General features: G+C 41.6%; 1 protein-coding gene across 16 annotated transcripts in view; it reads right to left on the reverse strand.

Annotated features, from left to right (window-relative positions):
• PTPRF (protein tyrosine phosphatase receptor type F) overlaps positions 1-22,920 on the reverse strand; it is a 395,978-nt gene that overhangs the window by 290,098 nt on the left and 82,960 nt on the right. For 14 of the 16 annotated variants that reach the window (XM_061345047.1, XM_061345058.1, XM_061345056.1 and 11 more), the window contains exon 2: positions 9,677-9,751. The exons of the other annotated variants lie outside the window; for them this stretch is intronic. The gene's annotated coding sequence lies outside the window, so the exon portion shown is untranslated. The remainder of the gene's footprint in view (positions 1-9,676; positions 9,752-22,920) is intronic. 16 annotated transcript variants of the gene reach the window in all.

Here is a 22,920-nt window from a genome sequence, read left to right on the forward strand (position 1 = left end):
AAATTCAGAGACTTTCTCCTGTTTCAGAACAGAGACCATGGGTTTCTCCCTTCACTGGACTCATGACTTGCTCTGTTCAGCTTTTCAAAGGACAATGACAACTCCCAGCTTCCACACAAAAAAGTTTAACAGATCTGTGCTTCAAAGCAGGCGGTTAAGCTACAAAGAGTTACTCATTCACCACAGTCTCTAGCCACTGCCATTCCCGTAACAGTGTGATACCCAACTAACACATACAGACACCAATGTGTGTTAATTTAATCCACAGGTCCCTTTGCCCCTGGATAAAGGGCCAACCTTAACCCCATGATGCTGCGGCAGTGACAAGAAAAGCTCCAGAGGAGCAATAGAAATAACTTGTTTCTTCACCTGAAAGCACCCATAATTAGGAAGTGATGGATGTCGCTAGCAAATGTGAGTGATGTTTTTCAGGAGCTCTCTCATCTGTAACTGCACTGTTTTCAGATAAAATAACCCTTTCTGTCACGCAGTGTCAGGAATGTCTACAGCCAATCAGTCACTCTGCTAGCCAGCAAAAAAATACAATGTTCTTGTCATAACATCTGCAGCCTACCTTATATCAGCCCTTCTTCTCTGTGCACCCCATCAGTTTGGGTCTCCAACTCCAGCAACACCAATAATTTGTGCTCAAGATAGTTGAAACTTCCAAAAAACTCCCAACCCCAATGCATGTGAAACAGAAATCTGTTTGAACAAAACACCTTTGACAGCAATATAAGATGGTATTTGCCATCTGGAGTTAGTGACTATCAAGTAAAACTTGGGAGAAAGCCCCACTTGCCACTCCTGCATGCTGGCCAGCAAAGCAGAACCAACCGCAAGAAACAGCTTGGAGGAAAGTCAACAAGATAAGCAGGATCATTTCAAACTTGCACACCATAAAATTTCACACTGTAGCAGCTTCATTTACAAGACTTTAACAAACATTAAACGAGGAGAACAAATACCTAACACAATTAACCTAGATTACACATACGGTCTAATGTCTCCGTGCCACTGGGCAAGTGCCAGGAGAGGCTGTCCCACCAGGGAGGATGGAGCAGCGCCATACAGACTGTCACAGCTATCGTGGGAAATAACCCCTCGACTCCTGCACCTCTGAACCAGGTGGCCTTGTCAGCTTAATGGCACTGCTTCAAAACCACAGCGAAACAAAAAAAGCCCATCACCATGATTAAGGAGATGGGGACAGATGAGCAAGAGGGACCATAAGTCTTTGGGAATGCTTTATATGGTCACCTGTCAAGCGTCCTAGCTATGTTTTTAAGTGATTAAATCAGACCTCAACAGAAATCTAAGTGTTGATTTCTCAATATTCTAACCCAGAAAAACGTGTGCACTGAATTGTCACTAAGACTCATGCAACAGACCAGCACTCCGAATGGCAACACACTTCCCTTTCTAGAAGCTACCTTACAAAACTTAGTGGAGCTTGAGAGTTAACATTTCATTAAGAGCTGTTCTTGATCTTTAAACGCAGCCAATGTATATTAATATTTAACCACTGCATGTTAGAGATTACATATCACTATTACAAGCTCACAGTTATTAACTTTTGCAAAACACTAAGACGAAATAGATGCTGAAGTCACTGATCACATGTTTTCTGTTTATTGTGATGGGAAATAATCAGCTTTTCTGATTAGGTACATGTTTATCATATTACAAGGCAACAACCTCCTTCAAGCACCCAATCCAATCCAAGTGCTTGATGCAAAGGTTTTTTAAAGGCTATGAACTTAAGCACCTGTATCCTAGAAAACACACTGGTACTTCTAACAAAAGAAAACGCTGAAGCACTGAAGAAATTTAAACATTTGATTACAGTGTTTCCTCTTGAAGCCTGATTGAGAAAACAATTGGTTTTGTGTTAAGAGACACTACTCAAAGGGAAGCAATCTCAGTAATACCTGGCCCTTCTAACCCGTTGATTAACATTACCTGGAGGAGCACTGCCACTGACCCAAGAGATCTATCATCCAAAAAACTCATCCTCTAAACAAAAGGAGGGTGGGAGCAGTTTACTGAACCTCAGAATAGAGCGGGTGTGAAGGGACCTCTACAGGTCCCTAGTTCAAATGCCTGCTGAAGGCAGGGCCACCTCTGAAGTCAGGCTGTGTTTTCCAGAGCCTTGTGCAGCTGATTTTCAAGTACCTCGGAGGACAGAAGTGCCACAAACTCTTTGGCTCCAGTGCTCTGCACTTCCCTAGCTGCATCCTGTGAACTTTGCCTTTTTTCCCTTCCCTCTGCTCCCCCAGGAAGAGTAAGACACCACCATCACTCCAGCCACCCGGTCAGGGTATGTGGCTATGGTCAGACAAGCTCAGACAGCACTGCTCCCTTGGCCCTCATTCACATCACTCCTGCTCCAGTCCCTGACCAGCCACACAGTTTTCTGCTACATTCACTCCAGTGTTCAGCACCTTCCTCGATTTGTTGATGTCTTTCTCATACTCGTGATCACCAGTGGGATCCAAGTTACAGCTTTACCATAAACTGGGAGGACCTCTTGTCCATCCCTTGGTCAAGACAGCAACTGACCACTCGGTCTCCTCATCCACAGGCTGACTGGACCCAGTTCCAAGAACCTCCACATCTCATCTGCCCTCCCGACCCCAGGCACATCCAGCAATGCCCTTGGCCAATCCACACTCCCTAATGTACCATCCTTACAGCTCAACACAGGTCCTGAGCAGCACTGCCCATGGCAGAACCATTACCTTTAATTACAGTCCTCTTAATACACTCCATATGGAGGCTGTCCTCTCTGCAACTATTAGCTTGTGCATAGGTGGTGATCCAGCACGTGTCCCAGAGCGCTCTTCTATGGCTGTGCAGGCTAGCCACATCCTCACCATTTTGCATTTCCTCATTCCAGCTCATTAAGTTATACACTGCCGATTTACAAATGCTTTTTCAATCTACCGTAACCATTTAACTATGCTTCACAATGCTTGAGCCCCCCTCAGCTTGAGCTTGCTTGCAGATTTAGTAAGTATTCCCTTGTCCACATCAGTAAAGAGAACAGCAAACAAAGCTCAGCCCAAGACAAATAGGGGTGTATCCACACAATTCCTCCTGTCACCCCCCTTCTTTCCCTGATTTCCACCACAAGTTATAGGTAACTACTCTTCAAACACCATCTTTAAACAGTTGCTTGTTTACTGTATCATTAAATACACGTATTTCCCTATTCCACAGTAATGCCACAGGAGGTTATGTTAAAAGTTACTGAAGTCAAGGTAACATCAGAGGTACTGCTCCCCCCAGTCCTTATCATCACCACCTTCCCTTCCAGATTCCTAGATACTGATTAAAACTTGTGCTCCAATTCTCTAAGCACTGCAGTTACACTAACTCGTAGGGAATGACCCTTTCTAAGGCAGGTACCGCATTTGCCCTTTTCAGTCCTCCAGGACCTTTCTTGCCCTTCACAATTTCTAAAAGATAATTGTAAGTGGTTCAAAGGTTGCCTGGCTGCTTGCTGATGTACCCTAGGGCAAATTTCATCAGGCTCTGACTATTTGAGTACACCTATCTTATCTGCTGTTTCTGATCTATCCTTTTCCTACTCTGCACTTTACTCCTATCACCTTGTTTAAATGAATTTTAATTAATGTGAAGACACACTCATGCAATACAGTAACTACATTAAACCCATTTAGTATTCTTTCAGTTATAAAGTTAGCACACGCACCCCCCCCAACCCAGACTGTGCACCCACCATGACTGGCTTTTTGGAGATGCAGGAGAACAAAGACTAAAAAACAAACCACACCAAAAAAAACCAATCCTGAAACACCACACACACACTGCCTCCCAAAACAACCCTCAACCCATCAAAATAATAGCACCAAAACCAAGCCAGAATAAACACTGGATATGGCTTAAACCAACCCTCAGCTGAGATGTCTGCAGAGAAAACAAAGAAATAACAAACTCCTTGCCTGCACAGAAAGAGAAATGTAACTGCATTTTAGAAGGGACGCCCTCAGTGACTAAACCAGCCTGTTTTGGTTTGATACATTCATAGAAGCCAACACTTCCCCAGCAGATAAAACATTTGATAATCAAATGCATGATTTCCTGCACACTGCCTCAGTTATCTAAGCACTGATCATTGCCAGGGGTAGGGTACTGAATTAGACTGACCACTGGTTCAAACCAGCACAGCAAGTACCACTCCCATGTGAACACAAAGCAGGTATCTTCAAGCACATTACAATTTTAATGCACCCACCTGTTTTAGCTATAATTTACCTTTCATCAACTGGAAATTACCATCCTCATAGCTGAGACATGTCAACTTATTACAGGAGCATAGCTAGCCTGCTTCTATGGAAAGTAAAACAGACAGCCTTAGATCATTCTCTGTGATTTCTATTTTGTTTTTCAGCAAAACGAACTAGACACAGTTGTGTGCTGTTACCACATCTCATCTGAAGCACAGTAACTTCTTAAACTGTTCCATTTCCATCCTCAAAGCACATCAGTCTCTGCTCCGTGATCCCCTAGGCAGAAGATGCAACGTTAATGGAGATCCTGGCTGTCATTCTCAAAAGCAGTCAGTGATTCGAATGCCTCAATTTCTTACTGTACCCAACCTGAAATACTTTAAAAGGTCCAATTTTCAGGAAACGATGAACACTCAAAAACTGCTGGGTGGTGGTTCCTTCCCTCCCTTCCCCACCCCCCCCTCCCACCACCTTCCTCCCAGTGTTTAAATCCAGAATCTATTTTACCTGATGTTTCTATCTAAAAAGTCCTTCTGCAAGACTAAAACCCTAGGAACTAGTCAAAACCAACCAAAAAATCATTTTCTTTTGCTGTGATAAAAATGCAAGAGATCCATACATTCTTCCAGTTACACAAAATACAGCAGTCTACTCTTGAATATGGATCTGTGAGCATTTTTTTGCAGAGTGATACAGTGAACACCTTCGCTCACAAAATACTATAATCAGCTTTCAGCAAAACCTGCTTTACTGGACAGAATAACAAAGCTTGATTTCCAACACTGCCAGGTCCAAAAAAACCCACCCAATATTTCAATGTGTGTCTGCTTGTACCTGTTCTTACTCCAAATGCAACCATCATTAATCCCTGCCTCGCTGCCTGCCTCCCCTGAGAAACAGATCATAATTAGTAAAATCCTTGGAAATCATCCTGGAGTTGTTGATGGGCAGAAAGAAAGTATGAACAGAGAGAAAAGCCAGACCAGACTGCTGCTGTTCCTTATTCCATTAGTGGAAAAATTCCGACTCTATTTCTGTCAGAGGAGTTTGGTATCATGCACTTGTTCAATCACAGCTCAGCAAACCTCATTATTTCAGGTCTCTCTAGAAATCCAGAGTTTTGCCTTAGAGTACAACAGGCTGCATATCCACCTAATGCAGCACACTGCCCCCAGGAATGGCACTGCTGGTGCTCGTGCCCGGCACAGCCCCAGGAGCTGGCACAAGCACCGGGAACCCGGGCACAGTCACAACTGCAGGGGCTTTAATCCACCATCCTGCTGGGCTCTACTTCAAACCAGAAGCCTAACCAATACTGGCTGGTTTCAGCCAAGCCTATGCTGATAGCAGATAGAACGAAACCAAGTTAATTAGAGTTAAAAGTATCCTCAAAGGAGATCTCAGTACCAAAACTCCTTATGCACATTAACTTCTCTAGCATGTATTTTTAATGAGTTCAGCACTTGTCTTGGGTTTAGAAAACACACACACAGGGTGGCAGCTATTCAAAGCCATTGCGCCAGAGTAGGAGCAAGTGCTGACTCTGTGGGATGACAAGGTTGCATTGCCAGTTATGGTGATTATACCTTGATTGCATAACCCTCAGATAGCTAAATTAAACAGGTGAAGTGACAAAACAAAAGCCACCTACCAATATTCTGATTATACAATAGAAAGGGAAATGAAAAAGACCAGAGGGCTAAAGCTCATGTTTAATTTTACAAACATGGTTAAATCTTGTAACATCTCCAGCTTCTGCTGATGCTCTTTTTCATAAATACTCTTCTGAAACCATATCTTGCTGCAGACAGCTAAAGCATACACCTTCACAGCAGAAGGGGATTTTACCAGTCTGAGTTTGGAACCCCATCCTTCCCTCTCCACATGCATTCTCCAAAGAACACCCTGTGAAACCAGGTAAATGGCCAGCAGTCATGCCCTTTGGGATCCAATATATTAAAGCACTACACTCATCTGTAAGATAAAAGGACCTTCAAAGACTCTTAAGTACCCCCCAGAAAATAATATATAGCCATACATAAAAGAATGCTTGAGCTATGCCAATAAATTCAGCCATCAGTCTTTCCAACGCTCTCATTTAAACACAGACAGAAAATACTGTTCACCGTATTACCGTGAAAAGTTAACGGATAAGTCGCTGCTTTGCATGATGCTCTGGCCAATGTGGCATTAACACATCATCAAATCACTTTGAATCCCATAAGCTACATGGCAAAGTCTTGCAGAAATACATAAACTGTATCACAGAAAACACCCCTTAAATTAGAGCATGGTACCACGACACATTTTACAAAATGTAAACAAATTAAAAACAGTTAAAGTATTATAAGGGGACAGTGTGACCTGATGACAACGGGTTTATAATTCAACATTGTCATGAAGAAAACTAACAGTGTAGAAGTCTCAGTTTTAACTGGGATTCCAGTGCCCAGCTTTCAGTGGTAATGTTGCATGCATAACAATCCCCTAAACCCCAATCACATAAGTATATATAATCCCATAGATATATAATATTTCCCTAGCAATAGCCAATTCAAAAATGAAAATCCTGAGTTTGGGGGTTTTAACCTTTTCAAGCAATCTCCACTTTAATAAATTCATTAACTTCAGGACTGTAACATTCAAATGGAAACTTTAGCTATTTTTGTATATCCCTGACAGAGCAAGCATACAACAATTTTAGTTCAAATGAATGTCAAAAGACTGCTTCAGGATGCACTGAAGTCTCCAAACTCCTGAAGACTTAATCTGTATTCTGTTAATCTAGGTTACAATTTAGCTTCAGGGGTTCTCCTGTAACATCATTCCTTGATGCTTTAGATTCCACCTGACATGATTGAACAGGCTTCCTTTTCTTTATTCTCCCATTCATCTGAACAGCAAAAGTACACTTTTTCCCAGTTCCCTGCCCCTCCCACCCCAATCAGACGGACTTCGCTAAGGAGATTATTTTAAAAGAAACCCCTATAGACAACCCGTGACCTACATCAGGAAGATTCTGCCCAATTTATGTTAAAAAACCCTTACTTTAAAAGATGTTATTGCATGCCTCTCTCAGTGTACTTGCAGCTACGCTTTATATGGTCAGAGTCTGTCTTTTATTGCCTAAAACCTGAGTTTACATTAAGAATGATACAAGAACTTCTCAGGGTCAGCTAAAAGCATACGTAACTGCACATAGCAGAAAAGAAGCACTATAAAACTTCAAGCCCTCAAGGCCCACTGTTTTACTGAAGAGCAGCATGACCAAGCTGCAGGCTCAGCTCCCATGTATAGCTGTCAGTGCTCTTGGCTCAGCCTTGTCACCATGTAGCATCGTCCCAGTGGGGCAGCTGTCTCCAGCCTAGGACTGCTCCAAGATGCTTCTGAACACAATATAAAACTACAGGCAGATGATTAATTAAGAAATATCATCCTGAAGATGACAGAAACTCTCCTGTAATTCTGATACTGCCTGGGTTTTTGGGTTTTCATCTCAACAAATTAACCCATCACTGGGATGCGCTCTGTAATGCTGCTCATTGCCAGCCTGGTTTCATGCCAATGACTCCATAAGCGAGGTGAACCTGCAAGGGGTGGAAGCCAGTGGGGAACAAGGAATCTGACCCGGCTGTACCGCTGAGTAGTTGGCACCCCTTCATCTCACCTGTCCTGAACTGAAAGAGAACAGAATGCAGTGTGTAAACTCTGTTCTTCAGTGGGCACAGCAGCTTGGAACCTTTCTGCTCACGCTCCTATTTGCCTCCAAATGCAATCTTGCCAACCCTGGAATCAGCTTTGATAAAAACCAAACATGCAGGATCACACGCCAAGACACTCTTCCCTGCCCTGATGTTTCTGTGAAACACAAGGTTTCCGAAACCAGCCTTCCCATTCGTGCTGACTTTGTATAACCTCTCAGAAGGCACATCCCAAAACCTGAGCTCAATCTGCTACTGCACCTGCCACTGCCTGACCCAACACCAAGACCTATTTCAAAAAGCCTTTCAGCTCACTAGCAGGTTTTTCTCAACTCCTCAGGACCTCACCAGCACTGCTTTCAAACACCCATACCCTACTGTGAGCCTTCCAATCTCCACTTATGCAACAAGACCAGTTCCTGGTTTTTCTTGTTCCTTTCTAGAGAAATCTTGTTTAAGGCATCAGCATCTTAGCTAATGAGTTTTCTTTTCTCTTGTACACTCCACAAATACTGGGCTGAGTAATGCATAGTCTAATTGACTGTTAAGGTCACTGGCCAGGTCTTTAATCTTATTTAGAACACTTCGAGACAGTTCCTGAGTCATTAGGGCTTCATTCTTGGGGACACAAAGACACGTAATATACATTCATCAAGAACATAAATGTAATTCCGTGTGTGTATTTTACAGACTGCAAGATTAGAAAAATGGCATTAAATATTTCTTTGCAATATTTGCATTTTAATAATGTTGCTTATTTTAATATACAATAAAAATATTTAATTGTCAGAGCCTGCTGGTTTCTTACAGTCATTGCTCTAAGAAAACTCCTTTAAGTAGGAAAAGCCACGCTTTAAATACCAACCTGAAGGAAAAGAAGGGCTCAGGGGAAAGCTATCTTAAAAATTCTTTACTTGGGAGCAGGGGGGAAGATATTTTTCAAGCTGTTGTTCAAGATACTTGATTTTTATGGTGTAAATTGTAACTGAGTGTGCGCACACGTGTCGGGAACTTTGCAATACTTTTGAAAGGGATCAGCATTACTAATCAGGCGCTAAAATCCAATTTCTGGGCAAATCCAGGAGCTCAGAGCTCAACACTTCAGATGGCTTACAAAGACCTTTGAAAAATAAAGTTAAACAGTAATTATACATAAGTGCGCTTGAGAAACTTTACACCTGTCCTGACATGAATCAGGTCTTTGCATGGATGATGAAATTCCTGGCATTGCTTTAGGTGATTGGGATGGCATTAACTTAGGCAGGGTAAGAATTCAACAGGCACAAGCCTAGACAGGTAGGATAAAGGAGTTACTGACTCAAAAAAAGCACGACAGATTAACTGTGGAAGTCTAAACATGTTGATCACTTAACATAAACAGATCTGTCGGTATTTTTAGAAAGGCATTTCAACTCATAAGTAACAATGTTAAAAAAAGGACACCAGTAACGCTAATCATATTTTCCACAGGTCCTCCCCACCCCTTGCAGATTGTTTTGACTAAAACTCAGAGCAGGGAGAGAATAAAAGATTAAAAAAAAGGAAAGGAATAAACAAAAAAAGCCAAAGACAGGGAGCTGGGTTTGGGATTAAGACAATAAAGAAGTTGCTGGCAATCAGCGTTTCACTGCTGGCTGTGCTACAGACTCCTCACCCAACCTTTACCTCCCTGTGCCTCAGTTGCCAGTCTGTAAAACAAAGGTGGTAACGTTTCCCTACCTCACAGGAACGTTCTCAGAATAAATCCATAAATGCCTGTGAGACGCTGAGACACCACTGTGGCCATAAAAATACCTAGAAAAAAAGAAACACAAACAAACGTAAGTGTCATAAGTGACCGTAACAGCAGAGACATGCACAGACGAAATGTAAAGCAAAGGTCGAAACTTCACTTAACGACATGCATTTCCCACCCTGGGGAAGAAGAGATTTGGTTCACCGCATGTTCCCATCCAGATGCTTTTAAAACTGTGACAGCAAACGACAGCTCCCCCTTCCTCCTCAGACACAATGTGGTCATGATAATCCACTACCACGTACAGATGTGGATGGGAAAGGTGTTTCCCTTACAGACCACTACCTCAGGCTCTCCACTGCAAGTATCACATCCAAAACCCAAATCACAGCAATAGACCCCAACATACTGAAAATGCTCTTCCTCAGCCTCCATATCCAGTACTTACTGCAGAACCGAGCTCTTCCAATAGTCAAAAAACTTCTAACTTTCAGCCTAACATCTACTCCTGAACAGCTTTTAGCCATTTGTTTTCATGCCAACACTGATCCAGCAGCCTCAAGAGCTTTCCCCTAACCCTGAGGTTTATTTCCTTGACAATAAAAATGAATTACATCACCTGCCTGTCAGGGCTCATTTTACCACCCAAATCAAGCAAGTTCTTGGAGTCTGATCTGAGATGACTTCCCATCCTCCTCTCTTACCCCACTAACTTCTGCCCAGCACCATCCTTGCAGCTTTCTGTAACCCTGGGACAGTGCAGGGTAAAGCAGCACTTCCACAGCTGGTAACCCCTTCCCATCCTACTCAGCTCCGAGAAAAAGTATCTTTCTCCTAATGCCTCCTAAGGTCATGAACCTGCAATGTTATCACCACAGAGATACATCCCACTTCCATTGCTCCAGGTCTCAAAAGCCCTTTCTGAAAGATAGCCCTATCTTTCACAGCCCTGACCGTGCCTCCTACTTGTCCTAGCCACAGCACTCTGAGCCCTCAGAGCACTGCTCCATGCTCCCAGTGACATTTCAGGAAACCTACATGTCCCCCCAAAAACACACCTCCTATCTGCAGTGTCGATTCGGCTCAGCAACCGACGGCTTGAGCTCAATTACACCATTAAGCATTTTTTAATGTAAGCCAAATGACTATAGCCCTCAGAAGGATAAGTGATTCAAAATTATGCAGATGCAGAGAATGCGTTATTTAGTTTTTATCATTTACAGAGTACTCATTTCGTAAACAGTTTCAGCACTCTTTCAGCAGTGTGACAGTGCCCCACGTTCCGAGTCTCTAACGGATGCTGCATTAATGCACTATTCACATCCTTGGTGGAAGAGGGTAGGAAAGCCATTGGTTCACTCCAGCTCCGAGATGGGACATGGGGTTGAGATGCCTGCCCACCCCATGCGCCTACAGATATCTCCATTTATCCTCTCACACACACTCCCCTTGGAAGACCCTCTCTCTCATCCCCTCCCAACCTGAGCTGAGCAAGACAACAGAATTCCCCTTGCTTTCAATTTTGGGGAGAGAAGGCAGTTCCCTCCCTCCTGGCACAGTGAGAGGAACCTGCTCAGGAGCCGGTCGGACAAGCACCAGAGCTGGTAGGAGGGGAAGAGCAAGCTCACCCCTTCTGCTGGCAGTCTGCTGCCAGGTCAGACTGGGATATATTGGAAATCTCAGGACAGACAACCAGAAATACACTCACCTTTCCAAGGACTCGGATCCATTTAAAACTGTGTTCTAATAACCTTCACAAACAAATATATTATGCAATTTTATGTTATGCAGCGTTGACTTCAACGACTCTGTAGCAGTGCTTACTCTACTATATTTACTTCTGGCACACAACAGCAGCATTCACTGCAAGTCATTCAGAGCGTGTTCCTGTTTTAAACCCAGAGGATTTACCCTGCCAATATCTATGCACAGTGCTCCTCGGTATGTTTTCCATAACTTTGTCCCCTTCTTCCGTCCCTGCAAGTTCCCCTATCTACAACATGAGTTTTTTCCCCCTCTTATACAGCATTTGGATTTTCTACCCCAGCATCTCTCGCTCAGTGTCAGGTCAGCATCCCACCTTCAGCTGTCCCCCAGTGTCTCCATCCCTCAGGTCTAAACCCTAGAGAAGTACCTTGGCATCTCCTGCCAGGCTCCCCAGGATTTGAGGAAACCCGTCTTCTAGGCACACACACATACATCCACCTTGATGCCCATGTCCAAGACTAACATACTAAATGAACAGAAGATAGATTATACAAATCTGGTTCCTCCCTTCCCCCACAACTGACACAATGACCACTTCAGCACTGGCTCTTTTCACTCTCTTCATCAGCTGCTCTTTGTTGCAAGAATGGCAATCACATCTGAGTGGAATCCATCCAGCAATAAGAGGTTTGTTAAATCCCCGAACACATTGTATACAGAGAAGGATATTTAAGCTACTTAAATGGCAACCCTTTATTAAAGGCATAAAAATGCTTGAAATTTCTATAAGCCAACAATTTAGATTAATATTCTCCCTTAAACATATCAGTCTCTGCTGCTAATTGTATGACTTTTCATGTGTTTCTTTTGAATTTATTCTTTGGCAACCCTATGGAATTTCCTGCAGTTATAACACACAGAGCTGCAGTCATCCACAGCACACATGCATGTATTTCACTAATAAACTCCTTTCTCCCAAAAGCATAAGTACATTTTCCATTTGCATTGTAGGGGCAGTTCAAGTCAACTATTCTCAGCTACACCACTGTGGCACCACTACTACTAAGAAAGAAAGGGGAACATGACACCAAAGTAACTAAACAAATAAACGATCTTTTCTGCAACTGAAATAATAAAACAGAGACAGAAAGCAAAGAATTTTAGGATGATGACAGAAAATCCCCTTGGTCATACCAAGCATTATTTAATACGCATTTTAAGGCTCCTGAAGGCCCCTTCCACAACAGGACCTGCACACACCAAAGCAATCGCTTATGCTCTGAATTTCATTGCATCTCTTCGACGTGTATACTTAAAATTTTACACTGACTCAGCTCTGGATGTCAAAGCCAACTCTGTAAAACAGATGTTCTGCTTGCACACGGGGAGGACATAAACATTAGGGCTTTTGCCATTGAGGATTAAACATTAAGAAAAATCTAATCAGCAGTGACGAAAGTGGTAATGGCAGTTCACTGGAGATAACCTCCTCCGTGAAGCACACTGCAGTCTCTTTTGGGCTCATTTAGAAGCCTGAAGTGACTGAAGAAAGACCGTATCAATGGGATTTTAGCACACTAAATTACACACAGCTTCCCCTGTCTCCTATGTTAAACTCAAGGCCAGCAAAAGTAGCAGAGAGGCTGCTGAGAGCCTCTCTGCCACACATAGCAAGGGCACATCCCCTGCAGCACCCTGGAACAAGAGCTCAGCACCCACAGCTCCACCTGGGCGCCTCCGGAACCAAAACCATGAGCGCTACCACCCCAGTTTTTGCCAGTTCCCATGTGTCAAGCCCAGAAGAGTGTCTCCTGAAACTTTCCAAGGCTGGGTTTTCAGTCTACGTGACAGTATTTACTGAGCAGCCAACACCAGCAGCCATGAGCATTTCATGCAGCACTGACAACAAGGAATTCCACATTTCTTGGTAAGTGCCCATGCCGGCTGACACAGCAACAGGCACTGTGAGAGGCCAAGAGAAGCTGCAACTTATCACAAGAAAATGGCAAATTGTGAAAAACCTGTATTACAAGGTTAGCTGCCTAAGCACAGCTTTCATAGAGCTCCATAAATACCTCAGTCTAACACTGACAGAGGTTAAAAACCTATTATCTTTCCCAAATGACAGTGTGAACATATGTTCAATCGAACACCCCGCCCCACCAAGCTACAAAGTAGATTCTGCTCTTTCAGTTCCACAAATACAAACCACAGGGAGCATTTTAAATGAAAGCATTATGAAGATTACATTAGGCAAGTTTGATCTACTGTAAAACACTTGCACACAACATTAAGAGGGAGAAGAACCTTTAACACCTGCTTACTCTTCAAACATAGCATTATCTCTGCGCACGGCTTGGCTCTTAATGGGAAGAAATCTCAAGCTAAATTGCATGGCTTACTCCACCAGCGAAGAATACTTTAGATGTTTGGGACCTAGTGGCCCACTAATACCAAACTGGTGAGAATACTCTTCTAAAAGCATATACTCTGCTGAACTGCTCCACTGGCTGCTGCCCCACAGTACAGGAAGGTTTGACCCCAGTGTAAGATGTTGTGACACAAGCCATGGGGCAGCTGGAAAAGGACTGTGCAATCCCAGCAGTGTTGAAAGTCATCACTGTAAATATTCACAAGCGGGTCGATTTGTTTCCTTACCAACAGCACCTTGTTATTCACAAATATTTATTAGTTTCTAAATGCCACCTGTTACCCAGCACCCCCTCCACTGCACGCCACGAGCTCCCTGGCTGCAGAGGCTTTGTAGCCCCTCCACGCTCATCAGAGATTTAATGGTGTTTCAACTTCCACAGCTCACTCAGCTACTGGAGGAGAGGCAGGGAATAATTACTTACTTCTGTCTTTCTCTGCTGACCTCTCTGGAAGATGAAACAAGGAGCTTTAATGGCCTCTAAAGTGAGCCCGGTCCAGCCCATCTCAGATGGGAAGGATGACAACTGTACTAGTAGGTCTTTGGAGTGAAGAATGGTTTTAAAGATCCAAACTTCAGAGATCTAAACAAGGGGAGAGTTCAAACTCAAACACTCTCCCCACTGGAGGAAGGAGAGCTTCTAACGCAATCACTTGTATTTCCAGCCATCCCTTACACTTCAGAGCTAAGGCACCAGGAACTGCCTGTCACATCCTACAGTATAAATAAATCTCAGTCTGCCAGGAGGAAAGCTGTTACAAACCTAACCAATTTCCTTTGGATTTCTTTAGAATGCTTCCTCAAAGAATCTCTCCTTGGCAGAGCCAACACAGGATTCCTCCACCCCACTAGCAACAGCAAACATGTTCCCTCCTCTTCCTAATTATGTGCATCACCCATACCATGAGAAAGTTGGGTAGAGCATTGATGAAATTGGGCAGAGCGCTGATGAAATACACAACTTGGCAGCACAATTAAGGTTGAAGAAGTGACACAAACGAATGACTAAGTAATGTCTTGGTTTCCCTATGAACTCTGAATTTAAGATCCCTCAGACCTCTGAAACATACTCACCCTGCTTGCTGTCAAGCAGAGATGACTACAGAGGATCAGCTTATCATCATGAATTTAAACACAAAAGAAAAAAGGAATGGAATTAACTCTGAGGCCAAGCTCACACCTAGACCCACTGGATGACATAAACTTGAAGCATCGTCCTTACAGATGCCAGCCAAAAGACTGAAGCTCCAAAACCCAGCATTTCGCATTTCCATCGTCTTATGAAGCAGTGCTGCCTTTTCAGTGCAGATGCAGCACGAAGGCTGTTATCCTGACAGACTTGATATGGAGGCACTTGCATGCTTTCCAGGGAGGAGACACAATCTATTCAATACAACTTCTACATCAGATTTCTTTCCAGGTGCCCAGCATGATTTCACTTGTACAGTCCAATCTGGATCTTATGCATCATGTCATCAGCTTTACAGAACAGCCATAGAGTAAGAACTAACAGATTTAAGGTAAAAAAATCAGAATAGGTTTTGCTGCAAAACATGAACACAGGACAGTTTAACCTTGCCTTTGTTAAATATAGAATGGGGGAGTTGCAGCCAGGGTTGGTTATCCTAAAACTCCTAACAGAAAATACCTGCAATCCCCCCTGCAGACAGCAATAACCCAGGACTTCAAGGATTTTCTGAGAATTTGGTGAGCCTCATGCTCAAGTCCTAAGATTAGAAAACTCACAAGTGGGAAGGCAAAAAGCACACAAGAATGTCTAAAGTAATTTTTCCAGTGACTGACAAACACGCTGCTCAATTTCTCAGGGACTTGAGTGGCTGAAGCTGAAGTTAAGCTTCACTAGAGCTATATTTAGTTCTGCACAAATACGAATTAGGAAACACTTTCCTCCCAGTTACCAATGCAGTGTGACAGGAAACAATTATTTGCTCAGTGTCTAATGTTACCTTTGGTGAACATCTGGCTTGCAGAAACTGTATATTGTATAATAAAGAACCAAGCTGATATTCCGCAAATCAGTGAGAAAACTCATTTAAGAAGATGAAGAAACATTTGATTTGCACGTGCCTGAGCTGCACTGGTCTTAGCTATGCAGATAGAGCTAGTGTTGAGGCCTCTCTTGCTTTGATACTAAACTACAAAGCAAGTTTGTTTTCTGAATTGTACTTTAATTTATTCAAGAACTCTGTGGATATCTGAAGAATATTGTGGCTTCTCCAAGTATAAACCAGAGCTGGGCACAAGGACAGAACAATTAAAAAAAAAAAATCCCATCTTTTCAAGCGCCAGTTTATCTCTATGGAAAATGCAATTCTGGGTCACAATGGAGCTCTCAGCTCAGCAATCGCTTCAGACTTCAGTGTCTACAAAACACAAAAGACAACAAAAAAGCATGATTCAAAGGAAAGGCTTGTTAAACTGTGGAGAACCAAGCCATGATTGTATAGAGGAATCTCACGTGGTGCAGACATGCTCAAAAGGGCTGCACTCAAAAAATCCAAAGCATGTGGCAGAGAAGAAACCCTGCTCCTGCCTACTGCAGTAAGAATGCCAATTGACAGGCTTGTGGTTTCCAAGCCATCTAACACAGCATCCTTACACTAAGGAACTTAGAAAGCATACCACACCACAGCAGAAAAAACATGTCCTTTTTTTTGGCATCACTGGGCAAATATTTGCCATGCCCTTTACCATACTGAGTCATGTGAGTATTTCTAGAGCTGGAGGAGTTGGCATTTCATGGTTGGCTTAAGTGCTCCACGTTTCTGCCTTGTGCTATGCTGGTAACCTTCCCTATTGCAGAACCCCTCGAGATGGAAGATGGACCCTCAGCACCATCCAAAACCCCACCAATACCCACAACAGTTTTTAGGCAAAGCAAGACTATTAAAACACACATCTTTGCCTGGTCTTCCCACTGCTTGCTTCTGGAAATAAAAGAGGAAAGGAGCCGATATATGTTTGTTTTCTTGGTAGTGTTTTGTCGGAGATTATCTGTTATTTTGGCAGTAAGCTCTCAACAGGAGGTCAAACACGGAAACCTGAGTTCTGGGCACAAACCTCTCACCATAAGCCAAAACATTTCTTAAGACACTCCGATTCTGAAACAATTTCTCTTAACTACGAAGCCAAGCATGACTAATTTTGATGAACAAGTTACAAGGATTTCCAAGGAGAAATGACAGCTCATTACTCCCACCTGTATGAAATCCAGGAACACTGCTTGTACACTTTATCTTCTTTGAGGATCTTGTGGCAAGGGGAAAAACTGATGCCACACATGTCTATAACGTCAAGTGTATCAAAACTTCTCATATGAGTTTACCAACAGCCACAGCTGCAAACTGAAGAAGCCTTTTTAACTATGTCCTTTCACACAACTGAGATATTCAGTAGGTGTAATATACTGCCTCAGGAACTCAAGATTCCATCAGGAATTTTACTTCTGATGCCCATAAAGTTCCTGCCTGTGTTTTACTTGCTACATTTTTACTCTAACAAGGTAATTCCTACAGTGCTTTCTGTATTGATCAGCAAAAACAGTGCTGAACTCAGTTATCTAGTCTGCATGACGGAGGGAGATGGGCTGAATTCTTTTCAGATCTATACAACTAACACACTACCACTTTGTCCAAGCACAGCTGAACATCTCACTCCCCATTCCCAGTAGTGTCAAAGGAGCAGGAACAACCACAAATCTGCATCACAGGGTACAGGTGCACGTCAATATGCAGCCTGTAGTTCTTGCCGAGGACTGAAGGGCAGCAGCTACGTCATCTTGTTCAGAGATGTACCAGATTAAAGGCTTTTCTCTGTTTCAGTGGTACTGACACAGCCAGACTGGTAGATTCCATAGAAGCTTAAGCTTAACAAAACAAGATGCGGTTGAAGCTTTTAATGCAATTGATGTAATATCAGTATATTTTCTTGCTGTTCTCATATTACTCCTGTACACACAACACTATAGCAATACACTCTATGACTAAACAATCTCTGTCAAACTTTGCTGGAAAGACCAGATTGGACTTTCAACAGTCAAGCACACGTAGGCCACATTCACCTTCTAGTTGTTTAGAATCTCTTATTAAGTTATTACGTGACTCTATACTTCTCCTTGGCTGTTCTCTCAAGAGAGATGACACAAAGCAAAACAAGAATCCAGCTTGGAACAAGATGAACAATTTCCCTGGAACACAAGAAATCTCATTTCCCACCTCCCACTCTCCCAAGGACTCATCCACTTGCCCTCGTCATCACAATGCTAAAATAATCGGGAGGAAAAGCAGGAACCTCCTTGCCAGTACAGGTTGCCATGTAGCACCTCCTCTCCCCCCTCAGTGTACTGAGCTTTTAAACAAACGCGTAACGGGAATGAAGCCTTCCAAAGCTTACTAGAGGTTTACAGAATGAGTAGACACAGATGACAGGCATACAAATTACCATTGCTACTGAGTAATCAAAGGGATAAAGACACATATTTAGGTATTAAGAGTAGCTAATTATTAGGAATTAGAATCAGAATTATGCTTTTTAAGAAACCAACTACTACACATCAGTCTACCATATCTTTTCTTGCATGAAAATACCTGGCACTGAATAAGATGCTTAAGTGACAGCTATCATCTCATCCAAAGCATCTGTTCCCTCAACAGCCACTCCAGTGCTGCAGTTTGCCAAGGGAAGGAATTATTTCATGCTATACCCAAGGTCTCAAACTTCCAGCTCTCCACATTGTACAGACCCTGGCAACACTGTTGTCTGAGAAGAACCTGCACTGATACTGAACTAGCCTGGAAAAACAGAAAAGGAGCTGACCACTGTTACAGTTGCTTTGTCCCGGAAGAGCTAGATAGGAGCACTCTCCAAGCACTGCGTAGTGGTTCCCCACCTCCTCTTTTGCAAGGTTTTAACTCCACATCAAGCAGACTCCTGTACAGAACTGACTTTAAGGCAGTCCACAGGACTTTGAAGTTTTTCAGAACAAGAAAAGACCACAGCAGTATCTTGTCAACACTGGAAGAGGAGAACACCTCTAAGCACAGGGGTACAGGAGTGAATGAGATGTAAACAGTCCAGGCAACTATCTATTACACAAACTTGCAAGCGTGTCACTGATATAACAGAGAGCGTGAAGTCAGAACTGGGGCTGTTCTTTGAAGAACAGTGGCTCTCAGCCTTCTTTGGCAGATCAGCAGCTTACTGACAAGAAACTCTGGTTGTAACGGAGAAAGAGATTTTTATGTTATAAGAAACAAGTGTTACAAAATTAATGCAAAAACATACACTGGAAAGGTTGGTTTCTTTTTAATCCATTGCAATTTGTCGCATCAGACTATCACAACAGCATCATCTTCAAGTAGCTAGCATTAACATCCTGCTACAGCATAAATCCAAGAAAAGCGATAAACAACACGAAGGGAAATATCAGAGGAACTATTAGATCAAGTTCACATTAGTGTTGCCTGAAGTGTGTCCTCCACTGCATTGAAGAGCTGATGTTATCTGCTTCTCTATGAGGCTTCTGACACAAAGCCCAAAGACCCATGAGAATGCACTAATATTAGAGAACTAGCAGCAACACCCAAGCCTGTTAACAACTACCACCAGCAAATTCTCATCCTGACTATAACCAAGCTTCCTTACACCTCTACAAAACATACTACTCTTTTCTTTCCTCCTCCTTTAAAAGCATAAGAAAAACTGAGACGTAAAAATAGCATCAACCTGCATGAGTTTAAAAGGTTTTCCCTTCAGCAGCAGCAACGCCACCATCCCAGACAAGAGCTGGAATCGCAATAATCATTCAGACTGGAATATCCAAACTCTGTCAAGTGGTTAAAGGTGAGCTGTAACTTAAATACAAAATACACGCGTTTGAAGTGAGAACAGATGAACGCACTTACTGTATCACACATCCATTAGTACAGAACATCTATTACAGATGCATATTAAAGGTGGGTGAATATACTCACAAAATCCAGACAAGTATATTTTTAAATAAACAGTTCTCCCTACCAGAATTACCATGAGTTAGCATCCCCAGTGAGTGATCTTCTATAACAGAAGGTATTAAAATAAAGAGCACTTTTAAAAGTTATTTACAATACACTCTATTATTTGCTTAGTAAAGTAAGCCAAAATCCTGTCTCAGAGGTGCCTGTATTTCAACTTTATATATGTAAATAAAGCACACAAAAAAATGGAATATATTGATAAAATAAACGCATTGCATATCCGTTTTACTCCAAAATTCCACCCTTATATCATCATGCTCTGAATAGTTGTGTCTTCTGAAACTTACAGAAAACTGAATGTGACAACAAATGTAAACAACACCACAGATTTCCACATTAATTACAAAGGCTATATCAGCACTACACATTTAGAAGTGTATTAACACTACCAAACAGTAAAGTAACCACAACGAACAACTTCAGATAATCAGAGTCCTTATTTCTTGCAATCCTGCAATGTGCTTATAAAAGTGACACCAAACAAAAGCACTCAGATACATGAATTTGTCTTTTCACATTGTTAAGGCTTTTTCCCTGAGAAGCAAACTAAACACTGACTTTCAAATGTACTTAAATAATGTTTTAAAGTACTTTAAAAATAGGTTTATGTTTCTAAAGCATTACAGCATATTTTATATATTTATAAATACACATAATATTAAAACATGCATCAGAAGTATTCAGATCTATGTTCAAAAAACCTGCATTTCCTTCCCAAGCCTTTGAGAGGCTAAACAGCTGAAAGTAATGCACTAAACCAACTCAAAATAGTGACTGACCTTTCAGCTCATGCAGAAATTGCTCTTTTCCTAATTTCAGTTTATTCAGCTAATTCCATTTAATGACCTGATTTGCTCAAAATAAGAAATCAATTAAGAAATAACATAGCATGAAGATTTATTTTCATTTTCAGATGTAGAAATAAACATTAAGGGCAAGAGGATGAGATCTACCACTTAAAAAATCCTCCAGGGCCGAAACCATTTTCCAGTCACTATCCAGAGTTAATACCTTGACTATTTTAAACCTTGAAAAGCACTCCCTTACCAATTCAAAAAGCAAAATGCAGTAAGTTTGCTTTTGATTTATGTATGCAGTAAATTTAGGAATAACGTAGCTAATATTGTTTCATGCATTTCAACTGAATTCAAATTCTTACATCAATGCAACTGTATATTCAGCACTCAATATATGTTAAACAAATATTTTATTACCAAAAATATGAGCACGAAGTACCTGAATGCTTATATGACATAGTTAGACAATTATAACACAGGCTTATAATAATCTTGACAAAAGGTGTTACCTTATTGTAGAAGCTGTACTTAGCAGCAAATCAAGGCAATCTAATAATTACCAAACTACTAATAATTAACCTCTCCTTTGAGAAATGTAACAAAGTAAGATCAAAGTGACTGATTTACATCAAAGTTTCTTCATGATTTACATCATTATTAAAATCATATTTCAGTTAATGGGATATTTATTACAAGGTAGCAAAATAAGAGTGGAAAGATTTAATGAACTCTGACACTCATCTCTACTTTGGGGTTCATCTCAAATTCAGCATGGACTGGGCAGAAAAATTCCTGGAGGACCCAGTGCTACCCTATTGGTTTTGTAACTGGTTCTTTAATTTCAGAATATTCAGATGATGCATAACTCAAGAATGAGTTATTTTACAATTATTTGGGATACCTGGATAGATTTCAGCATATCCCTAACCATGCTGCAATCATGTTCCTGCTGGTGAATAAAACCTCCTAAGTATCTCCTACGCATCCCTGCACCAACAAGTAACATCTCAGCGGTACTTCAGAGCCCACACTGGGATTAAGCAAAACATCCCAGAGCTCTGACACAATCTTTTACTGATGAGGGGGAGTAAGGAGGGAGGACAACCTCTTATCTCAGTCATGCTATTTTTCCTTTATTACAAGAATTAAAGAATTAGGAGAAATGTACAAAGTTAATGCAGACAAATGTTTTTTTTCTAATCTCGCTAGTATTTTAATTAAAACCTTTTGTCATGTCTGCTAAGCAAGTTCAAAGTGTTGCACTGCAGTAGCAATGGGAATGCAGAAATCTTCTTATGCTTGGGGAAAAAAAAAATGTTTTCAACTTTTACCAAATCAGTGACTGTAATTACTACAGGAATAAATCAAATTTATTGCAGGCAAACACAAGGCATAATCATTTTTTGTGCGGCCATAAATGAGTTTATTCGTGTTGCGATGTGATAAAGTTCAACATTTTCTGCATGTCAGACAGACTATTTTGATAATATTCTTTACATTTCCTCCTTATTAACGAGATGAAAAATTTGCTATTAAGATATGCAAGTCATCTCAACACATCTCATCACCGGATAAGCTTCAACAAAACCTTAAAGCACTTTTTTCTAACCCCATTAACACAATAAAAGCACAACCAAAATTCTTGCTTTGGTACCAGACAATGTTCTGTTCTTGCAAACTATCAAGAGGTAGAATTCAGCAAACTACAGCAAATCAGTTGAGGTTTGGGTTTTGTAATTCTGCTCAGAATGCTGCAGCAGGGGAGACAAACGCATGTTTAATTTCCATTATTTCAAAAGATTTTTTACTTCAATTTAAAGAAATGAGAGAGAAAATGTTGGCTCTTTTTTTTTTTTTTAAATCATTCCCAAGACTACCTCTGCTATTTGAAAGTACTTTCACATCTCCACTTTCACTACTAACCTTTTGTGAAGAACAATTTCTGATTGCTAGGCTATTTTTCATTTGCCTACCTCTATTCACAAAAAAAAAGGGGGAACATGTAAAACAGCAGATCTGAGAGACTGTTAAAAACTTGAATAGCTTACATACATAAAACCGATTGTAGCTCTGCAAAACCTGAAAGTAATGTTATCAAAACATAGGATCACTTCAGCATGCAATGGCACTGCTGAACCACTCACTGGCATCAAACCACAGCAGCACATCACCAACATCAGCAGTTGGTTCTTTGCTTGAATGTCAGTTTTGAAGAGCAAATATATAAACGCACTCACACAGGTATGCACTTCAGCACA

Source organism: Neopsephotus bourkii, unplaced genomic scaffold (assembly GCF_033783945.1).
Source record: "Neopsephotus bourkii isolate Nb327-2 ecotype Australia unplaced genomic scaffold, CSIRO-AGI_Nbou_v1 NB_234, whole genome shotgun sequence".
NCBI classification, from domain to species: domain Eukaryota; kingdom Metazoa; phylum Chordata; class Aves; order Psittaciformes; family Psittacidae; genus Neopsephotus; species Neopsephotus bourkii.